This window comes from Callithrix jacchus, chromosome 6 (assembly GCF_049354715.1).
Source record: "Callithrix jacchus isolate 240 chromosome 6, calJac240_pri, whole genome shotgun sequence".
Classification (NCBI taxonomy): domain Eukaryota; kingdom Metazoa; phylum Chordata; class Mammalia; order Primates; family Cebidae; genus Callithrix; species Callithrix jacchus.
The window spans coordinates 11,549,951-11,569,203 of NC_133507.1; the positions used below are offsets into that span (position 1 = coordinate 11,549,951).

At 42.5% G+C, this 19,253-nt stretch overlaps 1 long non-coding RNA gene across 9 annotated transcripts in view; it reads left to right on the top strand.

Annotated features, from left to right (window-relative positions):
- Positions 1 to 19,253, top strand: part of LOC118154464 (uncharacterized) — a 924,399-nt gene that overhangs the window by 343,653 nt on the left and 561,493 nt on the right. The window lies entirely within an intron of this gene.

Consider the following 19,253-nt stretch of genomic DNA (forward strand, 5'->3'; position numbering starts at 1 on the left):
TCACATACACACACATCACATACACCACACGTGTTACATATGCAACATACTACCACACACACCCAACACACACCACACACACCACATACATATGCATCACATACACCATACATCCATCACATACACACACATCACTTACACCACACATACACCAAATATATACCACACGCACCACATACACACACATCACATACACCAGACATGTTATATATGCTACACACCACACACACCCCAATATATACCACACACCACACACACTACATACACATACATCACATACACCACACACTGCAAACACACCCAATGTATACCACACACCACATAAACACACATTGCATACACCACACATGTTACATATACCACACTTGCCACACATATATCCAATATATACCACACAAACACATACCACACATACCACATACACATCACATACATCACACATTATACATACACCACACACCACACACACCACCATACACCCACTGTACAACACATACACCACATACACCACATACACACACATTGCATACACCACATGTTATATACACCACATACCACACAACACACACTCAATATATATCAGACACACCACATACACACGTCATATACACTACACATTTTACATATACCACATGCCACACACACCACACATACACATCATATACACCACACATGCCAATACATACCACACACACTACATACAAACCACATATACACACACCACATACACGCACATTGCATACATGTTACATACACCACACATGCCACACCCCCCAATATACACCATACCCACCACATACTACACATAGTATGTAACATACATAACATGCCACACATACACCCAATATACACCACACACACCACATACCGCACACACCACACCACATACATCACATGTACCACATGCCACACACACCCAATATGTACCATACACACCACACATCCAATATACACCACACACACCACATACACATATATGACATACACCAGCCACATTATACACAGCACACACAGCACATACACTTCCCTCCTATATACACAACATACAGCCCCCCTTACCAGCTGAAAGAATGTCCTGGAGAGTAGCAAGACAACCATGCCTGTGTCCTCCTGATTCACACATATGTAAGTCACTTATTGTGTACCTATGTGGATGTGTGCACAATATACACACCACACACACACCACACATACATTCCACACACACCACATACATATACACACCACACATACATACACACACTCCATATACACCACACACACTTACACATCACACTATGTACAACACACACCCACACTGCACATACATACACCGCACACACTACACTGCACCCATCATCCTGCAGCCCCCCCAAACTACATCACCTACACCACTTACATACCTAATGTATACTACACACACCCTACACCATACATGACACACACCACATACATTACACACCACACTCATACCACACACACACTGAGCCCGCACATAATCACACACCCACACTCTACACACATACTTTACATACAAAACACACACACATCACACACACACTAGGCCACACACATAATACACATATAATACACACACATCACATACACCCTACATCACACACATACCTTCTCACACACATACCACGCCACACCCACATACCACACACATCACACATACATTTTTAATTCTTTGGCAATCCTGCTCCTACCTGAGGGCATGTCGTGGTTGATATGCTCCCATGACCAGCTCCTCAGACAAAAGAATCGCTTTCATCTTTACTGGCCACTTGGTTGTAGGAATGCAGTGGCGTCTGCCACAGGTCAGGGAGGCTGAAGCATGAGATTGATTTCCACAGTGACTCTATGCCAGGAGGCAGATGGAGTTGTAAAATCTCAAGATTTCTTTGTATTTGAATAAAGATCATGGATTTTATCACTTTGTTGAGTTCCAGAAACAGAGTCCAAGTCATATTCCTATGCTCTGTAATAGGGGAATTAGGTGGAATAAACCAGTATATGACTGGTTTGTATCATTTGTTCCAAGACTTTCTTTGTGCGCCTACTGGGTATTCCAGGAACAGTCAAAGGAAGATGCTGTGCTCTTCCTCCTACATTCGTGTGAAGGATGGGATCCAATGTGGATTTTAAAATCCACAGCTACAGGCATAAATGAATCTGTGGAATGGGTTCAGCCATGCCAGCACATGGGAGCTTGGGCCTTCCTCTGTGGCTGGTTTGTCTGTTGACCATGCTCACTTCAAAACAAAATGTTCCCTTCAAAACAAGAGGGTAGATTGGAGTCAACCTGGAAAATGCTCATGGCTGTCTTTTATTTTAGCCTCCATTGAGGAAGAAAGAACTTTTGAAATTTTTTATCACCCAAACATGCTGTTTAGTAGAACTGGTATATTAGTTTGCTAGGGCTTCCAGCACAAAGTACCACGGAATGGGTGGCTGAAACAACTGTTTATTTACTCACAGCTCGGGAGGCTGGAAGGCTGAGATCAAGGTGTCAGCAGGGCAGGTTCACCTGAGGCCTGTCTCCTTGGCTTGCAAATGGTGGTCTTTTGTTGGGTCCATGTCTGTGTCCAAATCTCCTCTTCTTATGAGAACACCAATTATGTTGGATTAAAACTCACACTAAAGACCTCATTTATGTAGTCCCAGCACTTTGGGAGGCAGAGGTGGGTGGATCACTTGAGATCAGGAGTTCCAGAGCAACCTGGTCAACATGGTGAGACCCTGTCTCTACTAAAAATACAAAAATTTAGCTGGGTGAGGTGGTGCGTGCCTGTAATCCCAGCTACTCTGGAGGCTGAGGCATGAGAATTGCCTGAACCCAGGAGGCAGAGGCTGCAGTGAACCAAGATCACGCAACTGCACTCCAGCCTGGGTGATGGAGCGAGACTCCATCTCAAAAACAAAAAGACCTCATTTTAACTTTATCCCTTTAAAGGCCTTACCTCCTTAAAGACCTTACCTCCAAATACAGACACATTTTGAGGCTAGGACTTCCACAAGTATGTGGAGGTGGGTACAACTTAGTCCATAACAGCCCATGACTTATTCCTCCTACAATTTTGTTAAAGACCCTTTTTTTTAATTAAAAGAAAAGAAACTTTAAATTAGATAGGGAGGCATCCTCTGCCATAAAATACCAAGAAGCCACTTCCTGTCAAAGTCATTCTTTCCCAAAGGAGTTTCCCAGATACCTCCCTTGGACTTAATTAAGAGTAACAAGTCTGTGTCTCTACCTTTCACCGGTGGCCCTGGACTGAGTGTAATTGTGCTGTCTTATTTAGCTCGACAAAGAGCAGTTACCCTTTAAATTCTGTTATACTTCATAGAATGAATAGGTTAGGTGGAAGTTGATGGTAGATTTTTTGTGGAATGGTAGAAAGTGGTTTTTAAGTTGCAGGCAAATTGTATGTGTTACGAGTCTGACACGATCACCAAGCCTCCCAACCTGTTCCAGGTGTATGGACCTGGGCTCCTTCCCAGCAGATTGGATGGGAAATTTCCCGTTAACCCAGCCCTGCTGCTAGTGCTGCAAAAACTTTAGGAATTCCCTGAAAGCCCTGCAGCAGAATACCTTGCATCCAGAAAATTCTTAAACTTTAGCTTCTACACAGCACCAGTCATTGTGCAGAGCCAAATCAAATGAAGAATGAGGGATCAGACTGAGTTATTCTGCAATCGTCAAAAAGGAGATTCCACTGAGAGAGTCATCACGTTTGTTTTCATGTACAGTTTAGAGTCTGCCTCTGAAGGTAATTCCAAAAGATGGTTTGGAAAAAACTGTTTGTGAACAATGTCAATCAATGGGCCTACAGGAATTGTGTAACTTCTGAAAGCCGTAGCACTCACTTTTTTTTACAGTGTTCTTTTTTTGTGTTTTTTTGGAGAAGGATTCTCGCTCTCTTTCCCAGGCTGGAGCGCAGTGGCATGATCTCAGCTCACTGCAATGTCTGCCTCCTAGGTTCAAGTGATTCTCCCACCTCAGCCTCCTGAGTACATGGGACTACAGTGCCTACCACCATGCCTGGCTAATTGTATTGTTAGTAGAGATGAGCTTTCACTATATGGGCCAGGTGAGTCTCGAACACCTGACCTTGCAATCCGCCTGCCTTGGTCTTCCAAAGGGCTGGATTGCAGGCCTGAGCCAACACACCCAACCACAGTGTAGCTTTAATTCTTTTCCCCTTTGCAAATAAAGAGTAGCACCTCTCCTCATTTCTTATTGCCCAGTGCACTCTACCAAGCTCTTTTGCATTTTCAATCTTTGCACCTGCTTTCTGCTGAGAAGACTGTCCCTCTGGCCCTCTGATGGCTGGCTTCTCGTAATCATCCTTATCTCAGTTCACGTGCTGTGTTTTGACGAGGCCTTCCCTGGTCCCCTTCAAAGGAGACCACCCTCAGCCTCTACTCCCTTCCCCTTCCCTTGTGTATTTTCTTCATTGTGTCATGCACTACTTGAAATATTTATTTGTTTGTTTGTTCATCTATTTATTGTCTGTCCTTTCCCCAAGAGGCTGAAAGCTCCATGGTTGTTCTGGTCCCTGCGGCAATTGGAACAGTACCTGCCATACACAAGACACTCTATAAATATTTTTGCATGAGGAACTTGGCTCCAGAAGCCATGAGAATAACTTTGTTCCAACATATTCAGCCTGCAGCCAGAAAGGGTGAGCTTGAAGCAATGAGCTGGGAAATAATGAACCCAAAACACCATTGTCAGGAAGCTTGAGAACAAGGTCACCTTTTAAGTGTCTAGAAATTCCCACTAATTTCTTCCACACCTTCTTCCCCTCCCATCTGAAGCCTACATTGACCACAGGATATGTTTTCTCCATGAACATAAAGAGAGAATTGCTGTAACACCAACAGGCAGATTTTTTAAAAAATTGGAATCCATGTCTCACGTAGACAATGTGCTACCACCTTTGCTCTCCAGTTCTCTTCCTTCGTTTTCCTTTTTAAAGACTTAACCCCGGGCCAGGTGCGGTGGCTCACGCCTGTAATCCCAGCACTTTGGGGGGCCGAGGCGGGTGGATCACAAGGTCAAGAGATCAAGACCATCCTGGTCAACATGGTGAAACCCCGTCTCTACTGAAAATACAAAAAAATTAGCTGGGCACGGTGGCACGTGTCTGTAATCCCAGCTACTCAGGAGGCTGAGGCAGGAGAATTGCCTGAACCCCAGGAGGCGGAGGTTGCGGTGAGCCGAGATCGTGCCATTGCACTCCAGCCTGGGTAACAAGAGTGAAACTCTGTCTCAAAAAAAAAAAAAAAAAAAAAAGACTTAACCCCGTTCCCAAAGGGACGGGTGCCCAGGTTCCTTGACTCCACACCAGTCCCTTCTATTGTGTAAAGCAAACTGATCTCCTTTCACAATAAGACAAGAAGTGATTTAAATCAGATGGTGACCCAATGACAATGTCTGTGCTATGTCCCATGGAAAAAACCAAAGCTGAAATCCAGTAACAGGTGATAGGAAGATATGGAGATAGAAACTGACCTGAATTCTGAAAACAACAAGAGAAAAGGAAGTCTGAGAACAAGCTGGTGTTCTTCCAAAACCTGTTCATTCATTATGTGAATTCCTAGAAGAGAGCATGACACCCAGAAACAGGCTGGCGTGACTCACCCAAACAATTATGCTACCTAGATCTGCCAAGGCAGATGGACAAACTCAGCAGCCTGGAGGACAGAGGACAAAGTCCAGACTTGGCGAGCCAAGTTTTCTTCTGTTTGTTTTGCTGTTGCTGTTTTTGTTCTTCTTGACCTATTAAGTTCTACAATGAGATTAAATGTTTAGTAAGTGTCTTCTATTCTAAAACCTGCTTCTCAGCAACAGCAGCAGCAACTATTTTTGACCATTCACTGTCGGACATCACTGCTTGAGGCTGTGGAAATGCAGTAGTAGAGAAGCCAGGCATGATCCCTGTCCCCATGGAGGCAGTATCTCCATTTAAGGGCAAGGGACCTGCAAACCCTGAGGTCTCCAGCTGAGGTTCCTCTCTGCAGGACAGTTACAGTTCAGGTCACACTGCCGTATGAGAGAAGGCAGCATGACATCTAAAGTTTCTAATGCTCACACCTATCTCAGTGAAGCATTTTTACAGAGGAATCACCACACCCGCTCTCACCTCCAACAATGTCATCAAGTCAGAAAACTCCTTGGTTTGAAATACTGAATTAAAATATGATTAAACAATGTCTCAAAGGAAAGTTAAGACATGTGTACATTCTCTATCCTCAAACATTCCTGGAATGCCTCCCCCCTTTTAAAATTTCTTATGGTTTGCCTATCAGATATTTATGCTAAAACTCTTCAAGAGTTTAGTACTTAGATTTATAAGAGTGAAAACATATAAGAAATTATTCTTAGGGTGAGCCAAATGCTAATACTGTCATGTCAATGATGTAACGTGGACACTGCCATCCCTCTGGAACTCAGCTTCCTCTTAAGGGAGAAGTGCTCTCTGGCTGTTCTCTGAGGTCACTCCTAGAGCTCATATTCTATGAGCCTGGAAAGAGCAAAAATGTCTCACACACACCACTTCATGTTGACTAAGTGATAAATAGCAGATTTTTTTTTTTTTTGAGGCAGAGTCTTGCTCTATTGCCCAGGCTGGAGTGCTGTGGTGCGATCTTGGCTCACTGCAACCTCTGCCTCCTGTGGTTCAAGTGATTCTCCTGCCATAGCTTCTCAAGTAGCTGGGACTACAAGTGTGCACCACCACACCCAAATAAATTTTGTATTTTTAGGAGATATGGGGTTTTGCCATGTTGGCCAGGCTGCTTTCAAACTCCTGGCCTCAAGTGATCTGCCAGCCTCAGCCTTCCAAAGTACTGGGATTACAGGTGCGAGCCACTGTGCCTGGCCTAAGTAGCATATCTTTGCCGGGCAATCCATTAAATTTGAAAAATTCCATAATAAATAACAGACATTTGTCAAAAGCACATAATAGTCAAGCACTGGGTTATCAGCCTTTCCATACAAACTCTTTCCTTTACATTTCATGGCAACCCAATGAGCAAAAGTGGCCTTATAATCCCTTTTTTTTTCTTAAGTACATGTGGAAACTGAAGCTCAGAAAATTGCTATGACTCACCAAAAGTGACAAAGCTGGAAATTGACAGAAATAAGCCCAGGTGCTGGACTGCAGCTGCAGAGTCCCTAATAAGGGAGTCTCTTTCAGGAGCAGTTTGCCTGACTCTATGAATTGTATCCTCCAGCCCCTGGAGGAAGGAACTGAGATCATATCTCTCTCCTGCGCCAGGTTTCACATACAGAAAAGCAGCTTCATGGACCCATCCAACAGGAAGGGATTTCTTACAGGCAAGCCAAGAAGTTATCTTGCAGCTGACTTTCAGTTATGTATAACTACCACCCAGCCAGGACCTGATGATCAGGCAAAGGAGCTCAGATGTCAGCCAGTAATAGCCCAGTGACTCATCTAATTGCCTACCTGTTAATGCCATAGTATTACAACATTCTGATGGCCTGACTTAGTTGACTATTCATATCTCAAAGGACATGTCTCTGAGATGCAATGTGAGATATTTTGAAAGATTAGATATTGCTGAATTGAGTCCCATACGGGAAAGAGAGAAGAGGGCTCATTGGATTCCTGTCCAGTAGCGAATGATTTGCTGGGAGTCAAACCCTGAGAAGAGACTGTCTGGGAGGATCAACCAAAAGCCTTAAAACAAAGGAATGACTTTTAGAGCCTGGCTAAGGATACAGTCACTAAAATAATTCATTAAATCACCAAACATTTTCTGAGCTAACCATCAGGCTCTGGGCAGGCAGAGATACATAAGAAAAGTTGCTTACTTTGGTGATCAAGTAGGAGAACACTCTCAGTATTTCTGGGAAATCCTGCAAGTTATGTGGCTTGGAGTTTCTCTTTCTTTGAGCTTAAATCGCCCTGTCTCGCACTCTGGTTACATAACCACTCTGAACCACAGTTTCGTCTTCCATAAAATGGGAATCATCAGTTCTACCTAAGTTTTAAGTGAGATTCTTAATGTGAAAGAATTTTTCAGATGATTTAATGCAAAGGGATATGAATACATTGGGAGTATTTTGGGAATCTATGAAGAGATTTACTTCCTTCTTTCATATTCTGCGATCTTACTCTGTAGTCTTTGAGGTATGCCCTTGCATTTTTTTTAAAGTTGCTTAATTGAAATTATCCCTTGCTTTTGTTTTTAAAATGAGATGTACTCCATTTTTATAGATTTCTCAAGGTTGCAAAGCTCTGAAATACCTAAGTCAGCTGTGACTATTGGATAGTATCAAACTAAAGTATGGAGGCTTCCTTTAACCAAAAAGGCTGTTTCAGGGCTGAGACAGTGGGGATTTCTGATATCTTTATTCGTGCAAGAAGCAGGCAAGGGAGCCTTGGGATTATTGACAAGAGCCTTTGTAAATACCTTCTGACCAGTTTTCCTCACACTGGCCACAAAAGGGACAGGCTTGTGAGAGAGCCACAGAGGAGTGTAGGTTTCCTGACAAGCTCTGAATGGCCTCCCCAAGGAGTGACTTTGTTCTTGGTGGTGCCAACACTGGGCATGATGCCAGCCCTTCTGTTTATGAGCCAGCTCAAGGTCAGGTAGACTTGCACTATCTTACTTTTCATTAGGTTGGTAAATATGTAAAGACAAGGTTTCACCATGTTGGCAGGCCAGTCTCGAACTTCTGATCTCAAGTGATCCACCTGCCTCAGCCTCCCTAAGTGCTGGGATTACAGGTGTGAGCCACTGTGTCCGGCTGAGGTTTTATTTTTATATTTAGAAACATCTAAATTAGATCAAGCAAAATATGGTGATCTAATTTAGATGTTTCTAAATATCTAAATTTAGAATTTAGGATGGTGAAAAAATATGGATGGTGGTGAATATGAGTGTATTTATTTTATTCTTATTTTTAAAATTAGCAATGACTTCGTAGTTTTAAAAATTAAAAGAAATGTAAAATTTTGATTACTCAGAAATGCAAAGAATTGACTTATGCCTAGATGTTTATTCCCAGAACAGTCTAACAATAAGCTCAAAAGGAATGGGGTAGAGACTTTGTTGACCTGGAAAGAATCATATTTAAAGTGATATAATTATGAAAAATGCTACTTAAAAAGCTCAGATTTTGCCTTTAGGAATGTTTCTTTCTGTAGGGTGACCATTGGGCCATTTTTTTCTTTTCTATCCAGCACTAATAGTATATCACCTGCTGTCAGTGCCTTGACCTTCAATGATGGGTGCTGAAGACTTTTATAAAAATATAGAAAAGTAGCTTTCCCCAGCGTTTCCTCCCCTACCTTCTCTCCTGAACAGTACTGCCATGGCTGGTTGGTAGAATTCTGCCACTAGGGTCTATGGAGTAGACCCACAGGGCCTTCAGAACTGCTGTGGGGGAAGGAGAGAAGGTTAGTTTTGGAAATTGTTTAGTAATGGGGCAGATCAGGGATGGACAGAGAAGGAGTGTAGATGTTTAATCTCTCTGAGATAAAATTTAACTCATCTCATTGTTGAAGTGATGAATACCATAACATTTCCATGTTTTCCTCTAACATTTAACAAACACACATTATAGCTTCATACTTTAGGGGATTTCGGGTTTGTGGATGTTACTCCATGATTTCTCTAAACAGCCATTGAGATTGTACTTTTTTTTCCGAAATGGAGTCCTGCTCTGTCACCCAGACTGGAGTGTAATGGCGCTATCTCAGCTCACTGTAACCTCCACCTCCCAGGTTCAAGTAATTCTCCTGATTCAACTTCTTGAGTAGCTGGGACTGCAGGCGTGCACCACCATACTAGGCCAATTTTTGTATTTTTAGTAGAGACAGGGTCTCACTATGTTGGGCAGGCTGGTCTTGAACTCCTGACCTCAAGTGGTTCATCCACCTCAGCTCCCAAAATGCTGGGATTGCTGAGGTAAGCCACCATGCCCAGCCAGAGACTGCATTGTTATTTCCATTTTTCAGACAAGGAAACTAAGGCTTAGAGAAGTTGAATGACATATCTGAGGTTGTATAACATGAGTGGCCAAGAGTTGCAGCCAAGTCTCTCATTCTGTTTGGTGTTGCCTCTTAAATTCTCCAACTTGATCTGCTTTCCTCTGTTAAATAACAAATCCCTATCTTTCTCTCCAAGAAATATTCTTCCGTTGCCTGTAAACATTTATTTTGAGAATAGCGCTGCGCTTTTTTTTCCTGCAGTGTCCCATTTGATAACATCAATAGCTTCAAATGAAGAGAAAACCCTTTTTAATCACTTGAACCTTCATAAGTAGAGTAGAATAGGCAATCAATGCTAAGTCAGAGTCAGAGCTTTCTGACACTCACCATAGACGTTTTATTGAGGGACTAATAGGAGAGAATCATGATAGGATTACCTTTAAATGAGAATGTTAACAAGTTTATGTTTGTGTGAAGTGGTTTGTAATATTTTCCTAAGATCTGAGAGAAAATATTTCTTTCTAGTGTTTTCTTTCACTATCTGTTCATCCGTAGCTGAGTAATGCAGAGAGATTCTTCTCCAGGTCTTGCCTCTGAGTGACTGTCTTAAAGACATCAGTTGTGGTAGTGGGGGCCAGCCATGTTCAGTCACTTAGTCCTTCCCTTCAGTGTGAAAAAAATCTGGTTGGACCCACAGGAAATGGATTGAGGGACTCAAGCAAATGGCTTCTGTTTCTTACATTGTTTAAAGAGTCCATGCCAAGATGGCTGAGACAGAAGGGACTGAAGAAGAAGGGTGTCAAGGATGTTGCAACTTCCGGTAACAGACAGGGCAGCTTCCACGGGCAGGCAGAGTTCTGAGCTTTTGGAAACTACCTGAAAATCTTCCACTAGTTCTCTTTACATGCCTTGGTGATGACAAGTTCCTGCTTGATATATATATATATTTTTTTTTTGTGATGGAGTCTCACTCTGTCGCCCAGGCTGGAGTGCAGTGGCATGATCTCGGCTCACTGCAACCTCTGCCTCCCAGATTCAAGTGATTCTCATACCTCAGCCTCCTGAGTAGCTGAGATTACAGGCACCTGCCACCACATCTGGCTAATTTCTTTTGTATTTTTAGTAGAGACCGAGTTTCATCATGTTGGCCAGGCTGGTCTTGAACTCCTGACCCAAGTGATCCACCGGTCTCAGCCTCCCAAAGTGCCTGATTACAGGCCTGAGCCACCATGCCCAGCTTGGCCTGATCATTTTTGAAAAGGAGAAATCCAGGAATAGATCTGAGCTAGTTACAAGGTGGAGACTGTTGAAGGTATTTCTCAGAATGGCATTCCTCTTCTCAATACCAGTTCAGTATTCGCCTGTAGAGATCTGGTGTCTCACACTGCCTTTTGTGCTGTAAAAGCCGAATGAGAGGCATTTAAATTATTTCTGTTGCCTAGGAAAGAGAAATATTATCCACAGTAACAAAATCATCAAATTTTATTACGTACGAGTTAGTGCTATATATTTCAGAGTTTTGCTTTAGAGGATATCATTTAGAAAAATGGGACAGCTTTTCACTGGCTTGGAAGTTTCTATTGTCAAAACATATTACCAGGAAAGTATAATACATTGTAAAATTATAAGGAACTGCGATTCAGTCCTATTTTGACTTTATTTATAAAAAAGCAAATTAATAGCAAATGAATAAAACTTTTAAACCATTATCCTGGTAATAATACTAAACAAAACAACTAATAAAACAGCCGTATTCAAACAGCTGTTTGAGAAAACCCAATGATATTTCATCCATTGTCAAACTTGGTATTTGAGTAGAATAAAGACCAAAGTAAATATTTATTGATTCATGTGAGAATACTGAAAATTTCTCTTTTATAAGTAGAATAAGCAAATAAACCATGATTTATAAAAACCCTGGCTAACTAAAATCAGCTAATGGGTCTATTCAAAAAATTCTTATCATGTAAACTGTGAACTGACAATTATAATTGAAAATTACCAGTTTCTCTATGAATTTAATATACATATAGTTAACCACCTGCTTGACTGTTATACAGAGCCATTTAAACGTGCAAATGGATGTACAAATGTTTGAAGGCTTTTGAACCAAACACATTAATTGCCAGTCTGTGTTAATGGAAACACACAGAATGGATGCCTGCCTCTCTCTATAATAAATATAAAAATTCCCTGGGCTTCCGAGTCTCCATACTAAGCACACATGGAGGCTTTTTATAGGAAACGCTCATTTAGATATTGAGCCCCGCAACCCCAACCAAATAGGTGATAAGGAGACTGGAAAATGGTATTGTCCAGATTTACTGCAAGCATACTGTGTTCCTAACACTGTTCTGTCCAAGTAGGGGTCCGAAGCCCAGACGGCTACAGAACTGACAGTGAGAAGTGAGGCAAAGTTCAAAGCAAGCCCAGGGGCACATTGAGTGTCCAGTTTTCTCCCTGTTGACACCTGGGTAGGTGACTCTGTGCTTTTCCTTAGTGGCCTGGGGACCCCCATTATGACCTCCCCTGGACCTGCCTTCACCATGTAGTGATCCACAGCTAAGATGCTCTTCCTCCTCAGCAAGATATATCACCCTCCTGTCTCCTGGCCCGCAGGCCCTGGGCGTTTCAGATAAAATCAAGGATGGCCTGGGGTGCCCCTCTGCCCAGCTTCTCACTCAGCAGGGGCCATCGGCTGTCTGGGCTTGGGGCCTCTCTGAAGACCCCTCCCACAGTCACTTTTCCAAGACTGTCTGACCATCATGGTGTAATTAAGGGGGCCCCAGCTTGACTCTGAGCCAGGGCTCAGTGATGTATGTTGATGTCTGGAAAACAGTTGGGGACCTTCGGGTTCTGGGAAGACCCATCCTAAGGTAAGAGGATGCCAGGGAAGCTAAACCTGGCTCAATCCCAGAGCGTCAGTGTTCAGAGGGAGGGGAGACTCTGGGTCACCTGATTTTTGTCAGCAGCCCAGTCCCAAGATTGTACCTCTGAGTCTTACCCAGAGGAAAATATGCAAATGAAAAAGTGAAGACAGCAGTTTCTTTAAAAACAAGATAACAGGGTGGAGCACAAGAAGCTGTTTCTTTTGTGGGGAGCCTCTACAACAGAAAATATAAAATCGGCAGGGTGCAGTGGCTCACATTAGTAATCCCAGAACTTTGAGAGGCCGAGGCCGGTGGATTGCTTGAGGCCAGGAGTTTGAAACCAGCCTGGCCAACGCGGTGTAACCCTGTCTCTACTGAAAAAAAAAAAAAAAAAAATCAGCTGGGTGTGGTGGTGCATGACTGAATCCTAGCTACTCAGGGGGGCTGAGGCATGAGAATTGCTTGAACCTGGGAGGTAGAGGTTGCAGTGAGTCAAGATCACTCCATGCACTATAGCCTGGGTGACAGAGAGAATCTGTCTTAAAAAATAATAATAAAATATAAAATAAAACAAATCATTCTTCTTCACTTCCCCCAAATCAATCCCAGCCTGGGTTTGTGAAGACTTCAGGGCATTAGAGGTGATGCTAGTGGGTAGTGGGGATTGACTGATTCATGAGACTTCCAGGAAATTCATAGGAGTAGAAGAGAGACTTGGTGAGAAGCTGAGATTTCTCAAGATAAAGTTGGGTAAGAGTCAGCAATATGGAGATCTTATTGTAAATAAACTCAGTTCACCTCCACAGGCTGACGATGCCTGGGAACACCCAGGCAAGGTGAAACATGAGTTTGGTATTACCTGTCAGATGTGTTTCTCACCTCTGCTGCTGTCCTTCTGTTCTGATTTCATCAGTGCTATACCCAGCCTGGCCTTCAGCTGTACTCTCCAGGCTTTTTTCTGAATGAGCTTTAGGTATTATCAAAGCATCAAATCCAATCTCAAAGGATAAAGACTCTTCACCAGTGAAGATATAAGAAGATGAAGCCACAGACTCTGAGGGCCATTTCAAGACTGCTCTGGGCATCCTTTGAGCATATTCCCATCATCCTCCTCTGCAGATACTCCTCATATGACGAGCATACCACCTGGTCCTGGTCCTGGGATTAGACAGTGAGAAGGGCCCACTTTAACTGGCTCCAGACCACTGTAGACAGAGCTGCAGGAAGAAGAAAGAGACCCAGATCTCTTGGGAAATCAGGTCCTCATTTATTTGTAGGAGAGAGAGAGAGAGAGAGAGAGAGAGAGAGAGAGAGAGAGAGAGAGCAGAAAATCAAAGACAGCCTGAGAAAGCATGTCTGCAGCCTCTGACCGTGGATGCTTGTGCACAAACCACAAGTCCTGAAAGGAAACGGTGTGCAAAAGTGTCCGTGGTCTGCTCACCTCTAATCCAGAGCCAGGTCTTGGTCTCCAGAAGACCCTGTGGGCAGATCCAGGGTAGACTGGGGCTCCACGCAGAATGGGGAAAAAGAGAACACTTGAATTGGGAGAAATGAGGACTGAACCAGCTGAACTGCTAGTCTCCATGGGGGATGCCATCTAAGTGCCAACGGCCAAAGGGTCCTGAGGTTTCTGGCCCCATCCCTGTGTCTTTGTTCATTTCTGGGAAGACACTCTGCATGGGGACTGTTGAGTGCCAGCAGGAAGAATTTAGTGCTAGAAGGTAGCAGGGGACGGAAGCTTTTTGGAGGACTACAGCTGGTGTCTGTGGATGCGGGGAGTAGGGTTGCCCCATTGGAAGGCATGAGGGGATTGTGATTAACCACACCCCTTTACCTAGAACTGGGGGGTCCTGGGATGGGAACTTTCAGTGCTACACCTGGGGAAACCCTGGGCAAACCAGGACAAGCTGGTCCCCTGGGGAAGGTCAGGAAATTGCTGTACAGGGCATCAGGTCCCTGGCTGGGCAAGAAGAGAGGAGCAAGCTTCAGAATTGTTTAGGTCTGAAGGCATGAAGCTCTTTCACAAAAATCAGATGCAAAGAAAACCACCAATCCTCCCTCCCTTCATACACATGCGCACACACAAACTTACAAAAAGGACAATTTCCTCTTGGTGAACTTATCTAATATATGCAGCCCTCATTTCTGCCAATGGTACCCATTTCTGATTTATTCCTTGCTATAAGAAATTCTTGTACCTTCCGCAAGAAGAGAGGAGCAAGCTTCAGGATTGTTTAGGTCTGAAGGCATGAAGCTCTTTCACAAAAATCAGATGCAAAGAAAACCACCAATCCTCCCTCCCTTCATACACATGCGCACACACAAACCTACAAAAAGGACAATTTCCTCTTGGTGAACTTATCTAATATATGCAGCCCTCATTTCTGCCAATGGTACCCATTTCTGATTTATTCCTTGCTATAAGAAATTCTTGTACCTTCCTTCCCTCAGGGTTCCTGGTGTTGGAATTGAGGCTTTGGGTTTCCATTGGTCTGGAAAGGGCTTCCTCCCAGTACAGGCCCAGTCCTCTGTGTGGGTCGCCCAGCCCAGGGGAGGCAATGGGTGAGCAAGGCAAGTGCTCAAGTGTCCAGGCTTAGACCAGACTTGGGGCAAGATGACACATTCCAGCTCTGTCTAGCAGCTGCCATGGAGTCTGTGAAGGTACTGTTTATCTTGGAACCACTAAGGCAATGCTGAAGTTCAAAGACCCAGTGTTTCTGGCTGGCCAAGGCTGGACAAAGAAGGTTAACGTGGGTTTCCTGGCTTCCACCAACTTAGTTCTCCCCAGGAGACTTCCCTGTTGTGTTCAGTAGCAAGTTTGAGACCATTAGAAGTCTCCCTATTCAGTGTAGACACTGTTTTAAACATCTTCCCATTAGCAGAGGGAATTATTTTTATTTTGTTCTGGGGGAGTAATTCTGGTTGTTTAAAAAAGGCTTTATGTAAAATGAGATAAATTTTCTTAAAAACACTGCATTTATCTGATGCAATCCTGCCACTCTCTTAGAGGAACAGCTGTTGGTATTTGCAGCCATACATGTTTGAGATAAGTTATCTTTTGACATCATGACCAAGCTTTTTTGTTATGTCAGATGAGATAAAAGTATTTGCTGCTACAGTTTTCCGTGATAATCAGCATTCCTCATTTATGTAAGAGGGCCAGATGGTTGAATTAAGGATGAAATAACACATATTGAAATTTGCTTTTAAATCCACCTCTTTACATGGAGGTTCTCTTAAGAGATTTACCAGGAATCTTTGGCTTTGTACTCTCCTAATGATACAGGAGCTAGAAAGAAATTATTTAGGCAGTAAGTGAAATTAAGAGAGCCCTCGACAAGGTTCCCCTTTTAATAAAAAGCAGCCCCTAAATAATTTCTTTTCTAACAAAGAGTAGCCTGAAAAATCAAGCTACTGACAGAAAAGCAAGCTGGAAGCTTGTATGGGTAAAGGGTGGCAGTTGTGCCAATAGGAAAAGGCTACCTGGAGGCCAGGCATGTTCAACATGGCAGCTCCATCTTCCCTTTTCTTTGTCAACCACGTGTACAGTAAAGCTGGCAACATGGTGCCGTCCAGGTAGAGAGCCCATCTGCATAATAAAATATTATGGTGGGCAGGCCAGCTTCTTATGCAAATGGCACACCTGGTCTGACCAATCTCTTGTCCCCTATGTAAATCAGACACCACCTCCTGAAGCTCATGTATAAAATCCTGTGCATTTCACCATGGAACCAGAAGACCTAGTCTGGAGCTTCTCTGTCTCTACCGGAGAGAAAGCTTTTCTCTTTCTTTCACCTATTAAACCTCTGCTCTTAACCTCACTCCTTGTGTGTCTGCATCCTTGTTATCTTTGCTGTGAGGTGACGGACCTCAGGTATTATCCCAGATGAACGATGCCACTTCAATAAGGAAGATAAAGGAAACTAGAGATTAAGCTCATTATCACACTCCTCTCATCTGTATGCATACTTACACATACTTCTTCATTTTAATATAAGCAAGAGAAAGAAGTTAGGAAAGTGTTTAGGTTCCTAAGTTGGTTTTCCATAACCTCAGCTTTCTTGGAAGTATTAGAACAGATCTGTAGCAAAACTCAGATATAGTGAACCCTCAGTGCAGTTTCTCAGATGTGCTCACATGTGATCCTAGATCCATCTTATACCTTGGACTATTCTAGTTTAATAGTAGAGTTTTGAATCAGGCTTCGTGTGCTGTAGTGATTTAGAAGGTGTATGAAACATGGAATTGTTTTGCTGGACTCCTTCTTATTCCTTATGTGTTTACTGCCCATCAATACAGCAACTACTAAAAATTAGGCTAGTGCTGTGTATCCTTCTTGTAGTGAGATGAATCAATGTTGATAATGTGCCCTCTCTTGATTCCCAGGTATATAAACAGTGAAATTTTTAATGAGTTTTCTTGCCCATGGGGCGAAATCTCCAGCCAATAAACAGAGTATCTGTGTGTGAGTGTATGTTCACGTGCACATGCCTGCATGCCTTGCGTGTCTGTGTGTGCGTGTGCTGTGTTTTGAAAGAAGCTAATTAACTGTAGACAATAAATCTTTAGATGTTACTGAATCAACTCAATCAGCCAGTACAGGCGAGCCCAAATATTTGTAGTGGTGGCAAACACGAATAAGCGATCACATATAGAACACTTGTCATGTGGACAATCAGATGGATTCTGTCATCTAAAATTCAAAAAGCAAAATAAAAAAAAATACCACGGAAACCTTCATGTTATGGGAAAGTGACTGCATACTTGTAAAGAATATGGTAAATACTAGATGTGTGAGCTGTAAATAATGTTATCATTATTATTTTGGTCTGGAACAGTTTATGTCCTTTAGTCATCAACATAAGGATCCATGGGGTTGGGGCAGCATGGAGAAATGACTATTATACCATGCAGTGACTTTTTTAAAAAAGAAAAAAATAAAGCTAAGGCATCTATTGCCCCCCGTTTTCTCATTTAGTAACAATTCCCTCATACCTTTCTACTAATCTCATACTGTTTGGGGGCAAACTAGTGAGAAGCTGGGGGCAAAAGGCTTCTCTTTCAGCAAATTCCTGTGGAAGTCAAAACCTATGATCTGTTTCTTCCTTTTGTAACAGAGCTTAAATTCTTACCTGAAATAGACCCAGCTCTGGAAGGGAGTAGAGAGGAAGGAATAGCAATATTTGTACATGCATATGCATGTGTTTGCATGTATGTGGCAAGTGTTTGCACATATGAGGAAAGCACCTATGCTTGCCTTGTTTCCAGTGGGAGAAACTGCCTAAAGCATATCTCTTCCTGTTCAGGAAGACATCTTGGTTCTGTGAATATTTGTCAGGGATGATACAATCTTCAGTGAACACAGAAAGTTCTACAAAAGAGACAGTTCATGGTGAATTCAGTTACAGTGATATTCTGGGAGTTGACACTAGTCAACCCTTTCTATCCACTTCCACCTGGTCACAGTCTTTCTATTTTGCTGCTGCTTCTCTTCACCAACAGATTCAAGTCTGATTTTTGGGGAACATTAGTGTGTAATGGCTTCTATAAAGTGGGAGTTCTCCTTTCTAGAAAAAAATAATAGTCTTAGCAAATAAGTCCATGTTTTTTTAGGAATAAGCAAATATATTGTAGTTAAAAACTTTTCTCAGCTTCTGAGTGGTCTTTCCATTTCATCAGATATTAAGAAGTGGGAGTGTGAAAGAAGGAATTAAAGAAGAAACAGAAAAGAAAAAAAATCCATAAAATTTAATACACAAACACACAAGGCAAATGTAGTCTCTTTCCTGGATAATTTATGTTAAAATTTATCAGACTCAGAAGCAGATATGATAAATAGCCCACTATAGTTTCTCATTGTTGTATAATTTCATTACAAGTCTCTCTGGTTCATTTATAATGTAATCTTTCTATTTAAAGGCAAAATACTTTGAGTATTTGACAAGTTAAACATTAGCCCTAAAAATTTGTATAAATCTGCATTTACATATTTTCTATATAAAGAGTTCTCAAACTCAAAATATGTACAAGGGTATCATGTGCTTATCAATATTACACATTTTCTTTGCGAAGTGCAAAATGAAAATTTCAGAAGTAGTCAATTCTGTTTCTTTTAAAATGTCTCCATTAAAATACAAAGAAACAAACTATTGATGCACAGGGCAATTTGCATGTGTCTTAAGAGATGTTCTGCTGAGTAAAAAGCTGCCAGCCTCAAGAGGTACATACTGAATGATTCCATTTATCCAGTATTCTCGAAATGACAAAATTGCCAAGATGAAAAACGGATGGGAAGGCCGGGGCGAGGGAAGGAAATGGAGAGAGGGAGGGGGTGAGTACAAAGGGATGAACCAAGGGATTTTCTTTGTGGTGATGGAGCAGTTCTGTGTCTTAATGGTGCTGGTGACGATATGCATTTCTACAGGAGGTAGAATGT